General features: G+C 48.4%; 5 non-coding genes across 5 annotated transcripts; all 5 read right to left on the bottom strand.

The window, feature by feature from the left end:
- Positions 1–1,690: 1,690 nt before the first annotated feature.
- Positions 1,691–1,883, bottom strand: LOC125633154 (U2 spliceosomal RNA). Its single transcript, XR_007355531.2, has one exon. It is a non-coding gene; the product is annotated as a U2 spliceosomal RNA (small nuclear RNA).
- Positions 1,884–6,622: 4,739 nt separating this feature from the next.
- Positions 6,623–6,815, bottom strand: LOC142071289 (U2 spliceosomal RNA). The gene has a single exon (XR_012667364.1). It is a non-coding gene; the product is annotated as a U2 spliceosomal RNA (small nuclear RNA).
- A 4,731-nt stretch (positions 6,816–11,546) lies between these two features.
- On the bottom strand, positions 11,547–11,739 carry LOC125633153 (U2 spliceosomal RNA). The gene has a single exon (XR_007355530.2). It is a non-coding gene; the product is annotated as a U2 spliceosomal RNA (small nuclear RNA).
- Positions 11,740–16,481: 4,742 nt separating this feature from the next.
- LOC142071288 (U2 spliceosomal RNA) lies at positions 16,482–16,674 on the bottom strand. The gene has a single exon (XR_012667363.1). It is a non-coding gene; the product is annotated as a U2 spliceosomal RNA (small nuclear RNA).
- A 4,739-nt stretch (positions 16,675–21,413) lies between these two features.
- On the bottom strand, positions 21,414–21,606 carry LOC125633155 (U2 spliceosomal RNA). The gene has a single exon (XR_007355532.2). It is a non-coding gene; the product is annotated as a U2 spliceosomal RNA (small nuclear RNA).
- Positions 21,607–24,874: the final 3,268 nt, after the last annotated feature.

The raw sequence follows: 24,874 nt of genomic DNA, 5'->3' as shown, positions 1-24,874 counted from the left end.
CTGCTTTTTAACTAACCAAGCTCTCAATACCAAAATTCAGATTTGGATAGAGTGAGGTTCTGACCCAAAGTTTAATTGACCTGGTTCTGTGGATCCAAGCAAGACTACGCCACTGAAACGATGCTGGTTCTGGTGGCACCCAACTGAGAGTGCCAATTCAGGACAAATTGCTTAAAGCAGAGCAGTTACAGCCCAAGGCTGGGGTTTCTGTGCACACCAAGGCAAACCAAACCAGCCAAACAGGGAAGACTTTGGTTTTACCCCACTGGCTAACCACAAGTCACACAAGCAATTCCCTCAGACACTCCAGTTTCCACATATCACCACCAGTGCCACTCATTATGGGAACAAATGGTTATGAAAACCAATACCCCAGTAAAAGAAAAAAGGTTCTCTCGATCCCAAAGGACCAAGCCCCAGACCCAGGTCAATATACAAATCAGATCTTACCCACAAATCACGCTGTTGCCAATCCTTTAGAATCTAAAATCTAAAGCTTTATTCATAAAAGGAAAAAGATATAGATGAGAGCTAGAATTAGTTAAATGGAATCAATTACATACAGTAATGGCAAAGTTCTTAGTTCAGGCTTCTAGCAGTGACAGAATAAACTGCAGGTTCAAATCAAGTCAATGGAGTACATCCACAGCTGGGATGGGTCATCAGTCCTTTCTTCAATGCTTCAATGTTTAGCAAAGTTCCTCCAGAGATAAGAAGCAGGATTGAAGACCAGATGGAGGAGCTGCAGCAGCTTTTATTATTCTCTTATATTTCTTTCTTTGTTCCAAAGACAAGCATTCCATCAAATGGCATGGAAAAACCTCAGAGTTCTATCCATAGGCATGTCTCTGCATACCTTGCTGAGTCCCAAGGCGTGTCTGCCTTCTCTCAAAGGGTGGATTGTATATCTGATGGTCCTTAATGGGCCATCAAACAGGCTAGGCAGAGCTGACACCAACTTGTCTGGTGTGTCAGCCAGAAGCACAGCATAGGTTTGAAATACAGACAGTATAGAGCCAATACTTATAACTTTAAATACAAAAATGATACATGCAAACAAATAGCATACTCATAACCATCAAAACATAAACTTGTCTGCGACACCTTATTTGACCCCCTCTATACAAGATTTAATACCACGACAGCACCTTGGTTGCAAAAACGTTCTATACGGTCCCAGTTCAAGTCAATAACGTCACACCCCTAACTCCCCGCAGTAACTCTATATCGCAGCCCCAATGCTCTTGTCTTGATCTTACAAACCAAGATACATGGGACATGGGCTGGGTGGGGAGAAGTCTGTGTAACTCACACAGCTGTTGAGATACGTGTGACCTCAAATATTACTGATCCCCGCCCCGCTCCTCCCAAAACAAACAAACAAAAAACCAACCAACCGACTCCCCAACAGACCCACAGTCTGGAAAGCATTTGTCCCTCATTACTGTTGAAAAGACTCACAGCAGAAAGAAGGATCCCAGCTTCTCAAACAATCCTCTAGTGAGACAGAGAACCCTACATCTGTAGCCCCACAAAACACTCCCAAGCAATTGCAAGAATACTTTGTCCCAAAGAAACCACAGTGGTACAGATTTCAGATTTTTCAACTACTTGAAAAAAATCTGCTTTAAAGAAGCATCATCACAGTAAAACTCTTTCTACTTTTCAAACCAGACCATTTTTCCCCAAAAGGGGATGCACCGTTCCTGGAGACACTGCAATACCAGGTCAATGCATGGGGTGGGCAGAGCAAGCTCCTAGTCCAGCCCCCCGTTCCAAAAATCAATTTAATATACAGTCCTTAAATAAAGGACATATCAGATATTAAACTGATAAGAACAGGTACTACACTTGATCTGAGCTCCAAGGAGCCGAGAAGCGATGCCGAGAGTCTGCGACGCACCGCACACCTCTGCGCCCACCGCTTTCTACCTCACTGTGACGAGCTCCCAGACACGCAACAAACACCATAACTAGGTAACTCCAAGTGAGGAACCCTTCCCCAAAATGACTCCCGTGGAAGAATTCAAAGCAAGAACCCTTAACACACAATTCTGTTCAAAGACAGACAAGTCTTGCAGCCGCCTTCCTCTTGCTGGTTTCCCTGTATGCTCCTAATTTGCACAAACCCACCCACTGACGTGGGACTAGCAATCTCTCACTGTTAACTCTTACAGCAAAACAGGGCAAAGAAAGCCTATGCAAGTGCTATACCGCAGCCCCAACGCTCTTTTCTGCTCCTTCCCACAGGCTGACCCCTCCCCCACAGCTCCCCACACCGCAGCCAGGGGCTGACCCCTCCTTCGCCCCGGCTCCCCCCACCACTGCCAGGATCTGGGGCTGACACCCTCCCCACACCGCTGCCAGGGGCTGGGGCTGGCCCCTATCCCCCCCCAAGCTCCATTCTACCTGGGGCTAGGGCTAGGGCTAGGGCCCCGCCCCCGACAAGCCCTGCTGCCTGACACCTCGTGTCGCCACTCTTCCCCCCCACACACACACGCACGTTCCTCCACGCCCCGCTAGGGGGTCGCACCGGACTTTTTTGGTAAACTGGCCATTGGTTTATTTGCTCTTGCCAACTCATCAGTTGGCAAGAGCAAACGGGATAAATGGCCGTTTTTGTCAAAAAAGGGAAGAAAAAAAAAAAAAAAAAGGCAGGATGGCCAGAACAGAGCTTAAAAAGGGAACTGCTCCAGCCAAACGGGGACGTATGGTCATCCTATCTCCAGGCAAGTGGTCCTGAGGGAGTCTGGCCAGGGCTGGGGGCAGACCCTGACCTGGCTAATCGCACCACTCCCGAGAGGACGGAGTGATTCCCCGTCCTGGCACTGGACCGGCCCCGGCCGCGCTGCCAGCTCAGCCTGGCAGACACCATAAACGGCAGAGTAATGGAGGCCGTTAGAGGCCAAAAGTCATCCTTCAAAATTTGGAAATCAAATCCTAGTGAGGATAATAGGAAGGTGCACGAACTCTGGCCAGGTAAGTGTCAAAGTATAACAAGTCAGGCCAAGAAAGAATCTGAGAAGCAACGTGCTAACGACACAAAAGCTAACCATAAGAATGTTTTAAAGTACATCAGAAGCAGGCAGCCTGCCAAAGAGGCGGTGGGGCCACTAGCTGACAAAGGAGCACTCTAGGAAGACAAGGCCATTGCAGAGGAGCTTCATGAATTCTTTGCAGCTGTCTTCACTGCAGAGGACGGGAGGGAGAGTCCCACATCGGAGCTGTCCTTATTGGGTGACAAATCTGAAGTCCCATCCCAGTATAAGAGGTTTTAGAACAAATCGTTAAATTAAACAGGAATAAGTCACCAGGACCAGATGGCATTCGACCACGAGTTCTGAGGGAACTCAGAGATGAAATTGCACAACTACTAGCCGTAGTACGCAAGCTACCACTGAAGCAAGCCTCTGTTGCAGACGACTGGCAGGTAGCTAATGTAATGCCAATTTTTAAAATGGGCTCCAGGGGCGACCCTGGCAATTGCAGGCTGCTGAGCCTAACTTCAGTAACAGGCAAATTGGTAGTAAAGAATGATCAGGCACCCAGATAAACAGGATGTATTGGGAAAGGGTGAACACAGCTTTTGTAAAGGGAACTCCTACCTCACCAATCTTCTAGAATTCTTTGAGGATCTCAGCAAGCATGTGGATAAGGATGCTTCAGTCGATACTGCGAACTGGGATTTTCAGAAAGCCTTTGACGGGGTCCCTCACCGAAGGCTCTAAAAGAAAACTTAAGTGGTTATGGGATAAGCGCGTAAGAACGGCCAAACTGGGTCAGACCAAAAGTCCATCTAGCCCAGTATCCTGTCTTCTGACAGCGGCCAATGCCAGGGGCCCCAGAGGGAATGAACGGAACAGGCAATCATCCATCCCCTGTCGCCCATTCCCAGCTTCTGGCAAATAGGGGTTAGCTAGGGATACCACTGGCTAAGCGCCATCAATGGACCTATCCTCCATGAATTTATCTAGTTCTTTTTTGAAACCTGTTATGTTCTTGGCCTTCGCAACGTCCTCTGGCAAAGAGTTCCGCAGGTTGACTGTGTGTTGTGTGAAGAAATACTTTCTTTTGTTTGTTTTAAACCGGCTGCCTGTAAATTTAATTTGGTGACCCCTAGGTCTTGTATTATGAGAAGGAGTACATAACACTTCCTTATTTACTTTCTCCACGCCAGTCATGATTTTATAGACCTCCATCGTATCCCCTCTTAGTCGGCTCTTTTCCAAGCTGAAAAGGCCCAATCTTAAGAATCTCTTCTTATACAGAAGCTGTTCCATACCCCCTCATCATTTTTCTTGCCCTTTTCTGAATCTTTCCAATTCCAATATGCCTCTTTTGAGATGGGGCGACCGCATCTGCACGCAGGTATTTTCTGTCTTATTATCTATCCCTGTCTTAATGATTCCCAACACTCCACTGCACATTCAGTGGATGTTTTCAGAGAACTGTCCACAATGACTCCTAGGTCTCTTTCTTGAGTGGTAACAGCTCATTTAGACCCTTCCCCTCCCCCTCCCCCGCCCCCAATCGTTTTATAGGTATAGCTGGGATTATGTTTTCCAGTGTGCGTTACTTTGCATTGATCAACACTGACTTTCCTCTGCCATTTTGTTGCCCAGTCACCCGGTTTTGCGAGAGCTCTTTGTAGCTCTTGGCAGTCTGCTTTGGCCTTAACTATTCTGAGTAGTTTTGTATCGTCTGCAAATTTTGCCACCTCACTGTTTACCCCTTTCCCCCGGTCATTTATGAATAAGTTGAACGGTACTGGTCCCAGTACAGACCCCTGGGGGACCCCTGGGGATAAGAGGGAAGATCCTCTTCTCTGACACTGGCAGACCAGGTGCCAGCTTATGCCAAGGCCCCTAGAAAAGTGACAAATGCATGGCTGGAAACTAGTCTTGCTCACCTGTGTGTTAGTGTTGTTAAAACGGGCATTATTTTTATAAAAATGTGTTTCGTGTTTAGACTTTATGAAAAGCTGGTGAGTTGCTGCATGCATTCTTCTCACCTATAATATCTGTATCCCACGTTATAAGGTGATATATAAGCCTTGGCTCTAAAACTCTAAACCCCCTGGCCGCCACCAGTCAGGAGAGAAGCATTCCCAAGTGTGAAATGCTAGTTTACCAGAAGAGGAGTCATCTCCTTTCCACCAAGAGAAGACCCTGAGACATCAGACAAGCCCCTGTGGATCATCCGTGGACAAAAGGCTTGGTTGATTGCTCCGCCTCACACCCCCACCCATGAGGAGGCGGAGACCTGCACAAACACTTGCCCCATCAGCTCTGGGGGGAATGGAATAAAAATCCCTGTCAAGAAGAAACTGTTGTCCCTATGCTGCTTGGACTTCAGGGGGATGGCTTGCCTTACAAGCATAAGCATAAGCAAGGGATCCCAGCTGTTTGGCTAGGGTTAACCCTAAAGGATCTACAGAGCTTGCATGTTCCAGCAGCTTCTACTACTTTTTGAAACCTCAGACTGTAACTCCTTTGTGTGTATGTTTACCTGCTTTAACCTGGTAAATAATTTCTTATTTCTTTTCCTAGTTCGGAAAGATTTAGCTAGTTTATTATAGGATTGGCCACGAACATTGTCTTCGGTTTGAGATCTGAGGTGCAATTCAGCTGGCTGAGTGACCAGTCCGAGGGACCGAAATATTGTTATGGTTTTTGGTGCAAGGGACCATCTGTCACAAAGGCAGGCTCACCTGGGTGGCAAGATGGATTCAGGGTGCCCAAGGGGGCTGTCTGTGACTCCATGTTAAGGCTGTTCTAGTGGAGTTCACATTTGATACTTGGTTGGTGAAATGGAAGTCTGGAACACACAACCACGAGGAGCCCCCTGCTGTCTGCCAGCCCTGGGTGTCCGGGGCTCCTGCTCTCTGGAGCCCTGGCTGCACTAGAAAGGTAAGTTTCTATCTTGCCTGGTTCAGAAACCGGAAGGGAAATAAAGAGAACCCACATTACATTTTTTTTTTAAAGAATCCTCATGATCTTTAAGCCAATCTCGTGATTTTGGGGAGTCTGACTCATGATTTTCCAATGGTCAGGGTGGCAACGCTGAGAAGTTAAGGATTATTATTTAGCGTTTACATTACAGTAGGTTCGGGGGTGGGGGGGGAAGAATCAGGATTGGGACCCCTGTGTGCCGGGCGCAGCATGACACCTAGTGCCTTGTCTTGATCTTACAAACCAAGATACATGGGACATGGGCTGGGTGGGGAGAAGTCTGTGTAACTCACACAGCTGTTGAGATACGTGTGACCTCAAATATTACTGATCCCCGCCCCGCTCCTCCCAAAACAAACAAACAAAAAACCAACCAACCGACTCCCCAACAGACCCACAGTCTGGAAAGCATTTGTCCCTCATTACTGTTGAAAAGACTCACAGCAGAAAGGAGGATCCCAGCTTCTCAAACAATCCTCTAGTGAGACAGAGAACCCTACATCTGTAGCCCCACAAAACACTCCCAAGCAATTGCAAGAATACTTTGTCCCAAAGAAACCACAGCGGTACAGATTTCAGATTTTTCAACTACTTGAAAAAAATCTGCTTTAAAGAAGCATCATCACAGTAAAACTCTTTCTACTTTTCAAACCAGACCATTCTTCCCCAAAAGGGGATGCACCATTCCTGGAGACACTGCAATACCAGGTCAATGCATGGGGTGGGCAGAGCAAGCTCCTAGTCCAGCCCCCCGTTCCAAAAATCAATTTAATATACAGTCCTTAAATAAAGGACATATCAGATATTAAACTGATAAGAACAGGTACTACACTTGATCTGAGCTCCAAGGAGCCGAGAAGCGATGCCGAGAGTCTGCGACGCACCGCACACCTCTGCGCCCACCGCTTTCTACCTCACTGTGACGAGCTCCCAGACACGCAACAAACACCATAACTAGGTAACTCCAAGTGAGGAACCCTTCCCCAAAATGACTCCCGTGGAAGAATTCAAAGCAAGAACCCTTAACACACAATTCTGTTCAAAGACAGACAAGTCTTGCAGCCGCCTTCCTCTTGCTGGTTTCCCTGTACGCTCCTAATTTGCACAAACCCACCCACTGACGTGGGACTAGCAATCTCTCACTGTTAACTCTTACAGCAAAACAGGGCAAAGAAAGCCTATGCAAGTGCTATACCGCAGCCCCAACGCTCTTTTCTGCTCCTTCCCACAGGCTGACCCCTCCCCCGCAGCTCCCCACACCGCAGCCAGGGGCTGACCCCTCCTTCGCCCCGGCTCCCCCCACCACTGCCAGGATCTGGGGCTGACACCCTCCCCACACCGCTGCCAGGGGCTGGCCCCTATCCCCCCCCCAAGCTCCATTCTACCTGGGGCTAGGGCTAGGGCCCCGCCCCCGACAAGCCCTGCTGCCTGACACCTCGTGTCGCCACTCTTCCCCCCCCCACACACATGCACGTTCCTCCACGCCCCGCTAGGGGGTCGCACCGGACTTTTTTGGTAAACTGGCCATTGGTTTATTTGCTCTTGCCAACTCATCAGTTGGCAAGAGCAAACGGGATAAATGGCCGTTTTTGTCAAAAAAGGGAAGAAAAAAAAAAGAAAAAAAAAGGCAGGATGGCCGGAACAGAGCTTAAAAAGGGAACTGCTCCAGCCAAACGGGGACGTATGGTCATCCTATCTCCAGGCAAGTGGTCCTGAGGGAGTCTGGCCAGGGCTGGGGGCAGACCCTGACCTGGCTAATCGCACCACTCCCGAGAGGACGGAGTGATTCCCCGTCCTGGCACTGGACCGGCCCCGGCCGCGCTGCCAGCTCAGCCTGGCAGACACCATAAACGGCAGAGTAATGGAGGCCGTTAGAGGCCAAAAGTCATCCTTCAAAATTTGGAAATCAAATCCTAGTGAGGATAATAGGAAGGTGCATGAACTCTGGCCGGGTAAGTGTCAAAGTATAACAAGTCAGGCCAAGAAAGAATCTGAGAAGCAACGTGCTAACGACACAAAAGCTAACCATAAGAATGTTTTAAAGTACATCAGAAGCAGGCAGCCTGCCAAAGAGGCGGTGGGGCCACTAGCTGACAAAGGAGCACTCTAGGAAGACAAGGCCATTGCAGAGGAGCTTCATGAATTCTTTGCAGCTGTCTTCACTGCAGAGGACGGGAGGGAGAGTCCCACATCGGAGCTGTCCTTATTGGGTGACAAATCTGAAGTCCCATCCCAGTATAAGAGGTTTTAGAACAAATCGTTAAATTAAACAGGAATAAGTCACCAGGACCAGATGGCATTCGACCACGAGTTCTGAGGGAACTCAGAGATGAAATTGCACAACTACTAGCCGTAGTACGCAAGCTACCACTGAAGCAAGCCTCTGTTGCAGACGACTGGCAGGTAGCTAATGTAATGCCAATTTTTAAAATGGGCTCCAGGGGCGACCCTGGCAATTGCAGGCTGCTGAGCCTAACTTCAGTAACAGGCAAATTGGTAGTAAAGAATGATCAGGCACCCAGATAAACAGGATGTATTGGGAAAGGGTGAACACAGCTTTTGTAAAGGGAACTCCTACCTCACCAATCTTCTAGAATTCTTTGAGGATCTCAGCAAGCATGTGGATAAGGATGCTTCAGTCGATACTGCGAACTGGGATTTTCAGAAAGCCTTTGACGGGGTCCCTCACCGAAGGCTCTAAAAGAAAACTTAAGTGGTTATGGGATAAGCGCGTAAGAACGGCCAAACTGGGTCAGACCAAAAGTCCATCTAGCCCAGTATCCTGTCTTCTGACAGCGGCCAATGCCAGGGGCCCCAGAGGGAATGAACGGAACAGGCAATCATCCATCCCCTGTCGCCCATTCCCAGCTTCTGGCAAATAGGGGTTAGCTAGGGATACCACTGGCTAAGCGCCATCAATGGACCTATCCTCCATGAATTTATCTAGTTCTTTTTTGAAACCTGTTATGTTCTTGGCCTTCGCAACGTCCTCTGGCAAAGAGTTCCGCAGGTTGACTGTGTGTTGTGTGAAGAAATACTTTCTTTTGTTTGTTTTAAACCGGCTGCCTGTAAATTTAATTTGGTGACCCCTAGGTCTTGTATTATGAGAAGGAGTACATAACACTTCCTTATTTACTTTCTCCACGCCAGTCATGATTTTATAGACCTCCATCGTATCCCCTCTTAGTCAGCTCTTTTCCAAGCTGAAAAGGCCCAATCTTAAGAATCTCTTCTTATACAGAAGCTGTTCCATACCCCCTCATCATTTTTCTTGCCCTTTTCTGAATCTTTCCAATTCCAATATGCCTCTTTTGAGATGGGGCGACCGCATCTGCACGCAGGTATTTTCTGTCTTATTATCTATCCCTGTCTTAATGATTCCCAACACTCCACTGCACATTCAGTGGATGTTTTCAGAGAACTGTCCACAATGACTCCTAGGTCTCTTTCTTGAGTGGTAACAGCTCATTTAGACCCTTCCCCTCCCCCTCCCCCGCCCCCAATCGTTTTATAGGTATAGCTGGGATTATGTTTTCCAGTGTGCGTTACTTTGCATTGATCAACACTGACTTTCCTCTGCCATTTTGTTGCCCAGTCACCCGGTTTTGCGAGAGCTCTTTGTAGCTCTTGGCAGTCTGCTTTGGCCTTAACTATTCTGAGTAGTTTTGTATCGTCTGCAAATTTTGCCACCTCACTGTTTACCCCTTTCCCCCGGTCATTTATGAATAAGTTGAACGGTACTGGTCCCAGTACAGACCCCTGGGGGACCCCTGGGGATAAGAGGGAAGATCCTCTTCTCTGACACTGGCAGACCAGGTGCCAGCTTATGCCAAGGCCCCTAGAAAAGTGACAAATGCATGGCTGGAAACTAGTCTTGCTCACCTGTGTGTTAGTGTTGTTAAAACGGGCATTATTTTTATAAAAATGTGTTTCGTGTTTAGACTTTATGAAAAGCTGGTGAGTTGCTGCATGCATTCTTCTCACCTATAATATCTGTATCCCACGTTATAAGGTGATATATAAGCCTTGGCTCTAAAACTCTAAACCCCCTGGCCGCCACCAGTCAGGAGAGAAGCATTCCCAAGTGTGAAATGCTAGTTTACCAGAAGAGGAGTCATCTCCTTTCCACCAAGAGAAGACCCTGAGACATCAGACAAGCCCCTGTGGATCATCCGTGGACAAAAGGCTTGGTTGATTGCTCCGCCTCACACCCCCACCCATGAGGAGGCGGAGACCTGCACAAACACTTGCCCCATCAGCTCTGGGGGGAATGGAATAAAAATCCCTGTCAAGAAGAAACTGTTGTCCCTATGCTGCTTGGACTTCAGGGGGATGGCTTGCCTTACAAGCATAAGCATAAGCAAGGGATCCCAGCTGTTTGGCTAGGGTTAACCCTAAAGGATCTACAGAGCTTGCATGTTCCAGCAGCTTCTACTACTTTTTGAAACCTCAGACTGTAACTCCTTTGTGTGTATGTTTACCTGCTTTAACCTGGTAAATAATTTCTTATTTCTTTTCCTAGTTCGGAAAGATTTAGCTAGTTTATTATAGGATTGGCCACGAACATTGTCTTCGGTTTGAGATCTGAGGTGCAATTCAGCTGGCTGAGTGACCAGTCCGAGGGACCGAAATATTGTTATGGTTTTTGGTGCAAGGGACCATCTGTCACAAAGGCAGGCTCACCTGGGTGGCAAGATGGATTCAGGGTGCCCAAGGGGGCTGTCTGTGACTCCATGTTAAGGCTGTTCTAGTGGAGTTCACATTTGATACTTGGTTGGTGAAATGGAAGTCTGGAACACACAACCACGAGGAGCCCCCTGCTGTCTGCCAGCCCTGGGTGTCCGGGGCTCCTGCTCTCTGGAGCCCTGGCTGCACTAGAAAGGTAAGTTTCTATCTTGCCTGGTTCAGAAACCGGAAGGGAAATAAAGAGAACCCACATTACTTTTTTTTTTTAAAGAATCCTCATGATCTTTAAGCCAATCTCGTGATTTTGGGGAGTCTGACTCATGATTTTCCAATGGTCAGGGTGGCAACGCTGAGAAGTTAAGGATTATTATTTAGCGTTTACATTACAGTAGGTTCGGGGGTGGGGGGGGAAGAATCAGGATTGGGACCCCTGTGTGCCGGGCGCAGCATGACACCTAGTGCCTTGTCTTGATCTTACAAACCAAGATACATGGGACATGGGCTGGGTGGGGAGAAGTCTGTGTAACTCACACAGCTGTTGAGATACGTGTGACCTCAAATATTACTGATCCCCGCCCCGCTCCTCCCAAAACAAACAAACAAAAAACCAACCAACCGACTCCCCAACAGACCCACAGTCTGGAAAGCATTTGTCCCTCATTACTGTTGAAAAGACTCACAGCAGAAAGGAGGATCCCAGCTTCTCAAACAATCCTCTAGTGAGACAGAGAACCCTACATCTGTAGCCCCACAAAACACTCCCAAGCAATTGCAAGGATACTTTGTCCCAAAGAAACCACAGCGGTACAGATTTCAGATTTTTCAACTACTTGAAAAAAATCCGCTTTAAAGAAGCATCATCACAGTAAAACTCTTTCTACTTTTCAAACCAGACCATTCTTCCCCAAAAGGGGATGCACCATTCCTGGAGACACTGCAATACCAGGTCAATGCATGGGGTGGGCAGAGCAAGCTCCTAGTCCAGCCCCCCGTTCCAAAAATCAATTTAATATACAGTCCTTAAATAAAGGACATATCAGATATTAAACTGATAAGAACAGGTACTACACTTGATCTGAGCTCCAAGGAGCCGAGAAGCGATGCCGAGAGTCTGCGACGCACCGCACACCTCTGCGCCCACCGCTTTCTACCTCACTGTGACGAGCTCCCAGACACGCAACAAACACCATAACTAGGTAACTCCAAGTGAGGAACCCTTCCCCAAAATGACTCCCGTGGAAGAATTCAAAGCAAGAACCCTTAACACACAATTCTGTTCAAAGACAGACAAGTCTTGCAGCCGCCTTCCTCTTGCTGGTTTCCCTGTACGCTCCTAATTTGCACAAACCCACCCACTGACGTGGGACTAGCAATCTCTCACTGTTAACTCTTACAGCAAAACAGGGCAAAGAAAGCCTATGCAAGTGCTATACCGCAGCCCCAACGCTCTTTTCTGCTCCTTCCCACAGGCTGACCCCTCCCCCACAGCTCCCCACACCGCAGCCAGGGGCTGACCCCTCCTTCGCCCCGGCTCCCCCCACCACTGCCAGGATCTGGGGCTGACACCCTCCCCACACCGCTGCCAGGGGCTGGGGCTGGCCCCTATCCCCCCCCAAGCTCCATTCTACCTGGGGCTAGGGCTAGGGCTAGGGCCCCGCCCCCGACAAGCCCTGCTGCCTGACACCTCGTGTCGCCACTCTTCCCCCCCACACACACACGCACGTTCCTCCACGCCCCGCTAGGGGGTCGCACCGGACTTTTTTGGTAAACTGGCCATTTGTTTATTTGCTCTTGCCAACTCATCAGTTGGCAAGAGCAAACGGGATAAATGGCCGTTTTTGTCAAAAAAGGGAAGAAAAAAAAAAGAAAAAAAAAGGCAGGATGGCCGGAACAGAGCTTAAAAAGGGAACTGCTCCAGCCAAACGGGGACGTATGGTCATCCTATCTCCAGGCAAGTGGTCCTGAGGGAGTCTGGCCAGGGCTGGGGGCAGACCCTGACCTGGCTAATCGCACCACTCCCGAGAGGACGGAGTGATTCCCCGTCCTGGCACTGGACCGGCCCCGGCCGCGCTGCCAGCTCAGCCTGGCAGACACCATAAACGGCAGAGTAATGGAGGCCGTTAGAGGCCAAAAGTCATCCTTCAAAATTTGGAAATCAAATCCTAGTGAGGATAATAGGAAGGTGCATGAACTCTGGCCGGGCAAGTGTCAAAGTATAACAAGTCAGGCCAAGAAAGAATCTGAGAAGCAACGTGCTAACGACACAAAAGCTAACCATAAGAATGTTTTAAAGTACATCAGAAGCAGGCAGCCTGCCAAAGAGGCGGTGGGGCCACTAGCTGACAAAGGAGCACTCTAGGAAGACAAGGCCATTGCAGAGGAGCTTCATGAATTCTTTGCAGCTGTCTTCACTGCAGAGGACGGGAGGGAGAGTCCCACATCGGAGCTGTCCTTATTGGGTGACAAATCTGAAGTCCCATCCCAGTATAAGAGGTTTTAGAACAAATCGTTAAATTAAACAGGAATAAGTCACCAGGACCAGATGGCATTCGACCACGAGTTCTGAGGGAACTCAGAGATGAAATTGCACAACTACTAGCCGTAGTACGCAAGCTACCACTGAAGCAAGCCTCTGTTGCAGACGACTGGCAGGTAGCTAATGTAATGCCAATTTTTAAAATGGGCTCCAGGGGCGACCCTGGCAATTGCAGGCTGCTGAGCCTAACTTCAGTAACAGGCAAATTGGTAGTAAAGAATGATCAGGCACCCAGATAAACAGGATGTATTGGGAAAGGGTGAACACAGCTTTTGTAAAGGGAACTCCTACCTCACCAATCTTCTAGAATTCTTTGAGGATCTCAGCAAGCATGTGGATAAGGATGCTTCAGTCGATACTGCGAACTGGGATTTTCAGAAAGCCTTTGACGGGGTCCCTCACCGAAGGCTCTAAAAGAAAACTTAAGTGGTTATGGGATAAGCGCGTAAGAACGGCCAAACTGGGTCAGACCAAAAGTCCATCTAGCCCAGTATCCTGTCTTCTGACAGCGGCCAATGCCAGGGGCCCCAGAGGGAATGAACGGAACAGGCAATCATCCATCCCCTGTCGCCCATTCCCAGCTTCTGGCAAATAGGGGTTAGCTAGGGATACCACTGGCTAAGCGCCATCAATGGACCTATCCTCCATGAATTTATCTAGTTCTTTTTTGAAACCTGTTATGTTCTTGGCCTTCGCAACGTCCTCTGGCAAAGAGTTCCGCAGGTTGACTGTGTGTTGTGTGAAGAAATACTTTCTTTTGTTTGTTTTAAACCGGCTGCCTGTAAATTTAATTTGGTGACCCCTAGGTCTTGTATTATGAGAAGGAGTACATAACACTTCCTTATTTACTTTCTCCACGCCAGTCATGATTTTATAGACCTCCATCGTATCCCCTCTTAGTCAGCTCTTTTCCAAGCTGAAAAGGCCCAATCTTAAGAATCTCTTCTTATACAGAAGCTGTTCCATACCCCCTCATCATTTTTCTTTCCCTTTTCTGAATCTTTCCAATTCCAATATGCCTTTTTTGAGATGGGGCGACCGCATCTGCACGCAGGTATTTTCTGTCTTATTATCTATCCCTGTCTTAATGATTCCCAACACTCCACTGCACATTCAGTGGATGTTTTCAGAGAACTGTCCACAATGACTCCTAGGTCTCTTTCTTGAGTGGTAACAGCTCATTTAGACCCTTCCCCTCCCCCTCCCCCGCCCCCAATCGTTTTATAGGTATAGCTGGGATTATGTTTTCCAGTGTGCGTTACTTTGCATTGATCAACACTGACTTTCCTCTGCCATTTTGTTGCCCAGTCACCCGGTTTTGCGAGAGCTCTTTGTAGCTCTTGGCAGTCTGCTTTGGCCTTAACTATTCTGAGTAGTTTTGTATCGTCTGCAAATTTTGCCACCTCACTGTTTACCCCTTTCCCCCGGTCATTTATGAATAAGTTGAACGGTACTGGTCCCAGTACAGACCCCTGGGGGACCCCTGGGGATAAGAGGGAAGATCCTCTTCTCTGACACTGGCAGACCAGGTGCCAGCTTATGCCAAGGCCCCTAGAAAAGTGACAAATGCATGGCTGGAAACTAGTCTTGCTCACCTGTGTGTTAGTGTTGTTAAAACGGGCATTATTTTTATAAAAATGTGTTTCGTGTTTAGACTTTATGAAAAGCTGGTGAGTTGCTGCATGCATTCTTCTCACCTATAATATCTGTATCCCACGTTATAAGGTGATATATAAGCCTTGGCTCTAAAACTCTAAACCCCCTGGCCGCCACCAGTCAGGAGAGAAGCATTCCCAAGTGTGAAATGCTAGTTTACCAGAAGAGGAGTCATCTCCTTTCCACCAAGAGAAGACCCTGAGACATCAGACAAGCCCCTGTGGATCATCCGTGGACAAAAGGCTTGGTTGATTGCTCCGCCTCACACCCCCACCCATGAGGAGGCGGAGACCTGCACAAACACTTGCCCCATCAGCTCTGGGGGGAATGGAATAAAAATCCCTGTCAAGAAGAAACTGTTGTCCCTATGCTGCTTGGACTTCAGGGGGATGGCTTGCCTTACAAGCATAAGCATAAGCAAGGGATCCCAGCTGTTTGGCTAGGGTTAACCCTAAAGGATCTACAGAGCTTGCATGTTCCAGCAGCTTCTACTACTTTTTGAAACCTCAGACTGTAACTCCTTTGTGTGTATGTTTACCTGCTTTAACCTGGTAAATAATTTCTTATTTCTTTTCCTAGTTCGGAAAGATTTAGCTAGTTTATTATAGGATTGGCCACGAACATTGTCTTCGGTTTGAGATCTGAGGTGCAATTCAGCTGGCTGAGTGACCAGTCCGAGGGACCGAAATATTGTTATGGTTTTTGGTGCAAGGGACCATCTGTCACAAAGGCAGGCTCACCTGGGTGGCAAGATGGATTCAGGGTGCCCAAGGGGGCTGTCTGTGACTCCATGTTAAGGCTGTTCTAGTGGAGTTCACATTTGATACTTGGTTGGTGAAATGGAAGTCTGGAACACACAACCACGAGGAGCCCCCTGCTGTCTGCCAGCCCTGGGTGTCCGGGGCTCCTGCTCTCTGGAGCCCTGGCTGCACTAGAAAGGTAAGTTTCTATCTTGCCTGGTTCAGAAACCGGAAGGGAAATAAAGAGAACCCACATTACATTTTTTTTTTAAAGAATCCTCATGATCTTTAAGCCAATCTCGTGATTTTGGGGAGTCTGACTCATGATTTTCCAATGGTCAGGGTGGCAACGCTGAGAAGTTAAGGATTATTATTTAGCGTTTACATTACAGTAGGTTCGGGGGTGGGGGGGGAAGAATCAGGATTGGGACCCCTGTGTGCCGGGCGCAGCATGACACCTAGTGCCTTGTCTTGATCTTACAAACCAAGATACATGGGACATGGGCTGGGTGGGGAGAAGTCTGTGTAACTCACACAGCTGTTGAGATACGTGTGACCTCAAATATTACTGATCCCCGCCCCGCTCCTCCCAAAACAAACAAACAAAAAACCAACCAACCGACTCCCCAACAGACCCACAGTCTGGAAAGCATTTGTCCCTCATTACTGTTGAAAAGACTCACAGCAGAAAGGAGGATCCCAGCTTCTCAAACAATCCTCTAGTGAGACAGAGAACCCTACATCTGTAGCCCCACAAAACACTCCCAAGCAATTGCAAGGATACTTTGTCCCAAAGAAACCACAGCGGTACAGATTTCAGATTTTTCAACTACTTGAAAAAAATCCGCTTTAAAGAAGCATCATCACAGTAAAACTCTTTCTACTTTTCAAACCAGACCATTCTTCCCCAAAAGGGGATGCACCATTCCTGGAGACACTGCAATACCAGGTCAATGCATGGGGTGGGCAGAGCAAGCTCCTAGTCCAGCCCCCCGTTCCAAAAATCAATTTAATATACAGTCCTTAAATAAAGGACATATCAGATATTAAACTGATAAGAACAGGTACTACACTTGATCTGAGCTCCAAGGAGCCGAGAAGCGATGCCGAGAGTCTGCGACGCACCGCACACCTCTGCGCCCACCGCTTTCTACCTCACTGTGACGAGCTCCCAGACACGCAACAAACACCATAACTAGGTAACTCCAAGTGAGGAACCCTTCCCCAAAATGACTCCCGTGGAAGAATTCAAAGCAAGAACCCTTAACACACAATTCTGTTCAAAGACAGACAAGTCTTGCAGCCGCCTTCCTCTTGCTGGTTTCCCTGTACGCTCCTAATTTGCACAAACCCACCCACTGACGTGGGACTAGCAATCTCTCACTGTTAACTCTTACAGCAAAACAGGGCAAAGAAAGCCTATGCAAGTGCTATACCGCAGCCCCAACGCTCTTTTCTGCTCCTTCCCACAGGCTGACCCCTCCCCCACAGCTCCCCACACCGCAGCCAGGGGCTGACCCCTCCTTCGCCCCGGCTCCCCCCACCACTGCCAGGATCTGGGGCTGACACCCTCCCCACACCGCTGCCAGGGGCTGGGGCTGGCCCCTATCCCCCCCCAAGCTCCATTCTACCTGGGGCTAGGGCTAGGGCTAGGGCCCCGCCCCCGACAAGCCCTGCTGCCTGACACCTCGTGTCGCCACTCTTCCCCCCCACACACACACGCACGTTCCTCCACGCCCCGCTAGGGGGTCGCACCGGACTTTTTTGGTAAACTGGCCATTTGTTTATTTGCTCTTGCCAACTCGTCAGTTGGCAAGAGCAAACGGGATAAATGGCCGTTTTTGTCAAAAAAGGGAAGAAAAAAAAAAGAAAAAAAAAGGCAGGATGGCCGGAACAGAGCTTAAAAAGGGAACTGCTCCAGCCAAACGGGGACGTATGGTCATCCTATCTCCAGGCAAGTGGTCCTGAGGGAGTCTGGCCAGGGCTGGGGGCAGACCCTGACCTGGCTAATCGCACCACTCCCGAGAGGACGGAGTGATTCCCCGTCCTGGCACTGGACCGGCCCCGGCCGCGCTGCCAGCTCAGCCTGGCAGACACCATAAACGGCAGAGTAATGGAGGCCGTTAGAGGCCAAAAGTCATCCTTCAAAATTTGGAAATCAAATCCTAGTGAGGATAATAGGAAGGTGCATGAACTCTGGCCGGGCAAGTGTCAAAGTATAACAAGTCAGGCCAAGAAAGAATCTGAGAAGCAACGTGCTAACGACACAAAAGCTAACCATAAGAATGTTTTAAAGTACATCAGAAGCAGGCAGCCTGCCAAAGAGGCGGTGGGGCCACTAGCTGACAAAGGAGCACTCTAGGAAGACAAGGCCATTGCAGAGGAGCTTCATGAATTCTTTGCAGCTGTCTTCACTGCAGAGGACGGGAGGGAGAGTCCCACATCGGAGCTGTCCTTATTGGGTGACAAATCTGAAGTCCCATCCCAGTATAAGAGGTTTTAGAACAAATCGTTAAATTAAACAGGAATAAGTCACCAGGACCAGATGGCATTCGACCACGAGTTCTGAGGGAACTCAGAGATGAAATTGCACAACTACTAGCCGTAGTACGCAAGCTACCACTGAAGCAAGCCTCTGTTGCAGACGACTGGCAGGTAGCTAATGTAATGCCAATTTTTAAAATGGGCTCCAGGGGCGACCCTGGCAATTGCAGGCTGCTGAGCCTAACTTCAGTAACAGGCAAATTGGTAGTAAAGAATGATCAGGCACCCAGATAAACAGGATGTATTGGGAAAGGGTGAACACAGCTTTTGTAAAGGGAACTCCTACCTCACCAATCTTCTAGAATTCTTTGAGGATCTCAGCAAGCATGTGGATAAGGATGCTTCAGTCGATACTGCGAACTGGGATTTTCAGAAAGCCTTTGACGGGGTCCCTCACCGAAGGCTCTAAAAGAAAACTTAAGTGGTTATGGGATAAGCGCGTAAGAACGGCCAAACTGGGTCAGACCAAAAGTCCATCTAGCCCAGTATCCTGTCTTCTGACAGCGGCCAATGCCAGGGGCCCCAGAGGGAATGAACGGAACAGGCAATCATCCATCCCCTGTCGCCCATTCCCAGCTTCTGGCAAATAGGGGTTAGCTAGGGATACCACTGGCTAAGCGCCATCAATGGACCTATCCTCCATGAATTTATCTAGTTCTTTTTTGAAACCTGTTATGTTCTTGGCCTTCGCAACGTCCTCTGGCAAAGAGTTCCGCAGGTTGACTGTGTGTTGTGTGAAGAAATACTTTCTTTTGTTTGTTTTAAACCGGCTGCCTGTAAATTTAATTTGGTGACCCCTAGGTCTTGTATTATGAGGAGTACATAACACTTCCTTATTTACTTTCTCCACGCCAGTCATGATTTTATAGACCTCCATCGTATCCCCTCTTAGTCGGCTCTTTTCCAAGCTGAAAAGGCCCAATCTTAAGAATCTCTTCTTATACAGAAGCTGTTCCATACCCCCTCATCATTTTTCTTGCCCTTTTCTGAATCTTTCCAATTCCAATATGCCTCTTTTGAGATGGGGCGACCGCATCTGCACGCAGGTATTTTCTGTCTTATTATCTATCCCTGTCTTAATGATTCCCAACACTCCACTGCACATTCAGTGGATGTTTTCAGAGAACTGTCCACAATGACTCCTAGGTCTCTTTCTTGAGTGGTAACAGCTCATTTAGACCCTTCCCCTCCCCCTCCCCCGCCCCCAATCGTTTTATAGGTATAGCTGGGATTATGTTTTCCAGTGTGCGTTACTTTGCATTGATCAACACTGACTTTCCTCTGCCATTTTGTTGCCCAGTCACCCGGTTTTGCGAGAGCTCTTTGTAGCTCTTGGCAGTCTGCTTTGGCCTTAACTATTCTGAGTAGTTTTGTATCGTCTGCAAATTTTGCCACCTCACTGTTTACCCCTTTCCCCCGGTCATTTATGAATAAGTTGAACGGTACTGGTCCCAGTACAGACCCCTGGGGGACCCCTGGGGATAAGAGGGAAGATCCTCTTCTCTGACACTGGCAGACCAGGTGCCAGCTTATGCCAAGGCCCCTAGAAAAGTGACAAATGCATGGCTGGAAACTAGTCTTGCTCACCTGTGTGTTAGTGTTGTTAAAACGGGCATTATTTTTATAAAAATGTGTTTCGTGTTTAGACTTTATGAAAAGCTGGTGAGTTGCTGCATGCATTCTTCTCACCTATAATATCTGTATCCCACGTTATAAGGTGATATATAAGCCTTGGCTCTAAAACTCTAAACCCCCTGGCCGCCACCAGTCAGGAGAGAAGCATTCCCAAGTGTGAAATGCTAGTTTACCAGAAGAGGAGTCATCTCCTTTCCACCAAGAGAAGACCCTGAGACATCAGACAAGCCCCTGTGGATCATCCGTGGACAAAAGGCTTGGTTGATTGCTCCGCCTCACACCCCCACCCATGAGGAGGCGGAGACCTGCACAAACACTTGCCCCATCAGCTCTGGGGGGAATGGAATAAAAATCCCTGTCAAGAAGAAACTGTTGTCCCTATGCTGCTTGGACTTCAGGGGGATGGCTTGCCTTACAAGCATAAGCATAAGCAAGGGATCCCAGCTGTTTGGCTAGGGTTAACCCTAAAGGATCTACAGAGCTTGCATGTTCCAGCAGCTTCTACTACTTTTTGAAACCTCAGACTGTAACTCCTTTGTGTGTATGTTTACCTGCTTTAACCTGGTAAATAATTTCTTATTTCTTTTCCTAGTTCGGAAAGATTTAGCTAGTTTATTATAGGATTGGCCACGAACATTGTCTTCGGTTTGAGATCTGAGGTGCAATTCAGCTGGCTGAGTGACCAGTCCGAGGGACCGAAATATTGTTATGGTTTTTGGTGCAAGGGACCATCTGTCACAAAGGCAGGCTCACCTGGGTGGCAAGATGGATTCAGGGTGCCCAAGGGGGCTGTCTGTGACTCCATGTTAAGGCTGTTCTAGTGGAGTTCACATTTGATACTTGGTTGGTGAAATGGAAGTCTGGAACACACAACCACGAGGAGCCCCCTGCTGTCTGCCAGCCCTGGGTGTCCGGGGCTCCTGCTCTCTGGAGCCCTGGCTGCACTAGAAAGGTAAGTTTCTATCTTGCCTGGTTCAGAAACCGGAAGGGAAATAAAGAGAACCCACATTACATTTTTTTTTTAAAGAATCCTCATGATCTTTAAGCCAATCTCGTGATTTTGGGGAGTCTGACTCATGATTTTCCAATGGTCAGGGTGGCAACGCTGAGAAGTTAAGGATTATTATTTAGCGTTTACATTACAGTAGGTTCGGGGGTGGGGGGAGAAGAATCAGGATTGGGACCCCTGTGTGCCGGGCGCAGCATGACACCTAGTGCCTTGTCTTGATCTTACAAACCAAGATACATGGGACATGGGCTGGGTGGGGAGAAGTCTGTGTAACTCACACAGCTGTTGAGATACGTGTGACCTCAAATATTACTGATCCCCGCCCCGCTCCTCCCAAAACAAACAAACAAAAAACCAACCAACCGACTCCCCAACAGACCCACAGTCTGGAAAGCATTTGTCCCTCATTACTGTTGAAAAGACTCACAGCAGAAAGGAGGATCCCAGCTTCTCAAACAATCCTCTAGTGAGACAGAGAACCCTACATCTGTAGCCCCACAAAACACTCCCAAGCAATTGCAAGAATACTTTGTCCCAAAGAAACCACAGCGGTACAGATTTCAGATTTTTCAACTACTTGAAAAAAATCCGCTTTAAAGAAGCATCATCACAGTAAAACTTTTTCTACTTTTCAAACCAGACCATTCTTCCCCAAAAGGGGATGCACCGTTCCTGGAGACACTGCAATACCAGGTCAATGCATGGGGTGGGCAGAGCAAGCTCCTAGTCCAGCCCCCCGTTCCAAAAATCAATTTAATATACAGTCCTTAAATAAAGGACATATCAGATATTAAACTGATAAGAACAGGTACTACACTTGATCTGAGCTCCAAGGAGCCGAGAAGCGATGCCGAGAGTCTGCGACGCACCGCACACCTCTGCGCCCACCGCTTTCTACCTCACTGTGACGAGCTCCCAGACACGCAACAAACACCATAACTAGGTAACTCCAAGTGAGGAACCCTTCCCCAAAATGACTCCCGTGGAAGAATTCAAAGCAAGAACCCTTAACACACAATTCTGTTCAAAGACAGACAAGTCTTGCAGCCGCCTTCCTCTTGCTGGTTTCCCTGTACGCTCCTAATTTGCACAAACCCACCCACTGACGTGGGACTAGCAATCTCTCACTGTTAACTCTTACAGCAAAACAGGGCAAAGAAAGCCTATGCAAGTGCTATACCGCAGCCCCAACGCTCTTTTCTGCTCCTTCCCACAGGCTGACCCCTCCCCCACAGCTCCCCACACCGCAGCCAGGGGCTGACCCCTCCTTCGCCCCGGCTCCCCCCACCACTGCCAGGATCTGGGGCTGACACCCTCCCCACACCGCTGCCAGGGGCTGGGGCTGGCCCCTATCCCCCCCCAAGCTCCATTCTACCTGGGGCTAGGGCTAGGGCTAGGGCCCCGCCCCCGACAAGCCCTGCTGCCTGACACCTCGTGTCGCCACTCTTCCCCCCCACACACACACGCACGTTCCTCCACGCCCCGCTAGGGGGTCGCACCGGACTTTTTTGGTAAACTGGCCATTTGTTTATTTGCTCTTGCCAACTCATCAGTTGGCAAGAGCAAACGGGATAAATGGCCGTTTTTGTCAAAAAAGGGAAGAAAAAAAGAAAAAAAAAGGCAGGATGGCCGGAACAGAGCTTAAAAAGGGAACTGCTCCCTGCTAGGGCTAGGGCCCCACCCCCGACAAGCCCTGCTGCCTGACACCTCCTGTCGCCACCCCCCCCCCACAGGCACCCCCCACAGCCGAGAGGCTAGAACAATTCCCTACCCTGGCACTGGACCTGCCTGAATTGTGCTGCCAGCTCAGCCTGGCAGACACCGTCAGCTTCCAGCAGGGACCATGAGTGTGGCCGGTGGGCAGGGTGTAAGGGAGTGTGTCTGGGGGCTGCTGGCCAGTGGGGGATCTCTTGCGGGGCTGTGGGGGAGGTCTATGTGTTGGGATGCTGGGCAGTGGGGGGTATGAGTGGGGTGCTGTGTAGTTGTGTACTGTGGGGAAGGTGCCTTGAGCAGTAGTGATGCGGCTGTGTGTGGGGTGCAGGGCAGGGGTGGTGATGTGCAGGCCGCTGTGCATTTGTGGTGGAGGGTCTTTAGGTGGGTTGCTGGGCATAGCAATTCCAGGGGATGCTGGGAATAGGGAGTTGGGGGCTGTGTGGCATGGCATGGGCCCATCCCAGAGGGGAAGGGGCACGCTGGCAGCAGAGGGCTGGGTGGGTCAGTGTGCGCCTGGCAACTGCCGTTTTGTGTACAGTGCCCTTGCACTGGGCTGGGTGGAGTGGGGCCAGCCCCACCATGCTATGCCCCATTTCCCCTGCTGGCCCCATGCTCTGGGGACCGACCTCCCCACGCCACGCTCCTTTGTCCCCATGAGGGCCCACAAATATGTTTCACACTGGGCCCATAAAAGGTTAATCTGGCACTGCACAGAACTGTTTCAAACATACAGGCAATCGCATGAAATCAATTCCTTTCCATTGTAGGGCCTCCGGCATTGGTGCACCTCAGTCTCTCTGAGGTGATCCGCTGGTTCCTTCTGGCCTTGAATCTGACTCAAAGGGCCACGACCTTCCTCCCCTAATGCAAGATCAGGCATTATATGCATGTGTTTATATTGCTTTCTCATGGCAGGCTGCGGTTAAGGAAGAGCAGGAGGCCTTATATGCTGACAGCTAACAGAGCTATTCCATTAGTTCAAATATTAGCTATCTATGTTTCTGGGGTTATAGGATTCTAGGGTTCTGTGTATGTAATTTATTGTGGGAAGAAATAATTTCTCTGTAAGTAAAATTGCAAGCATGGTCCCACTAATAAAGCTCATTTTGATCCCTCTTGTAATTCCATTGACTTAAATTGAAGTTGTGTGCTCAGCACCTCTAAAAGTTATGCCCTAGGAGTCTAAGCATGGGTATCCAAAACCAATGGTCACTCTTGAAAATGTGGGCTGTTGAAAACGTGCCTGTTTTGTCATCTGTAAAGTGGAAATATTAATAATACATACTCAAAGGGATTCTGTGAATGTTTGTAAAGAACAGTGAGATCACTAGATCTCAATGGAAAAAGTAAAGGAATAATATTTTGATACCTGGATATTACTGTGATGGGCACATTAAAGATATATGCAATTGATTATGAAGATCTTTTTCCATTTCCTTTTGTAACATGATATAGTTAAATTAGCCACACTGTAACTAATATCCACCATGTTGTATGTATATCCCAAGCTCCCATCTAGCAAAAATATCTATTTTAGGGTTTTACTTAACATTTCTTTTAATCTCCCTTAATTTCGTTCCCATATAGTAACATGGGGATTATATTTGACAAGTCACAGTACAGAAATACAGTTTGCTGCTGCAAGCCAACATATTGTCTTTCTTGGTGATTACTAAGAACCAGTGGAGAACTCCCTAAATCACAATGAAGCAATCTTTTAAAAAAGATAGGTTTCAGAGTAACAGCCGTGTTAGTCTGTATTCGCAAAAAGAAAAGGAGTACTTGTAGCACCTTAGAGACTAACCAATTTATTTGAGCATGAGCTTTCGTGAGCTACAGCTCACTTCATCAGATGTATACCGTGGAAACTGCAGCAGACTTTATATAAAAAGAAAAGGAGTACTTGTGGCACCTTAGAGACTAAGGTGCCACAAGTACTCCTTTTCTTTTTGCGAATACAGACTAACACAGCTGTTCCTCTGAAACCAGACTTTATATACACACAGAGATCATGAAACAATACCTCCTCCCACCCCACTGTCCTGCTGGTAATAGCTTATCTAAAGTGATCATCAGGTGGGCCATTTCCAGCACAAATCCAGGTTTTCTCACCCTCCACCCCCCCACACAAATTCACTCTCCTGCTGGTGCTAGCCCATCCAAAGTGACAACTCTTTACATAATCAAGTCGGGCTATTTCCTGCATAAATCCAGGTTTTCTCACATCCCCCCCACCCCCATACACACACAAACTCACTCTCCTGCTGGTAATAGCTCATCTAAACTGACCACTCTCCAAGTTTAAATCCAAGTTAAACCAGAACATCTGGGGGGGGGGGTAGGAAAAAACAAGAGGAAACAGGCTACCTTGCATAATGACTTACCCACTCCCAGTCTCTATTTA

This window comes from Caretta caretta, chromosome 2, assembly GCF_965140235.1.
Source record: "Caretta caretta isolate rCarCar2 chromosome 2, rCarCar1.hap1, whole genome shotgun sequence".
Classification (NCBI taxonomy): domain Eukaryota; kingdom Metazoa; phylum Chordata; order Testudines; family Cheloniidae; genus Caretta; species Caretta caretta.
Note: the sequence above shows the minus strand (reverse complement) of the source record. Positions and strands in the feature narration are given on the sequence as shown.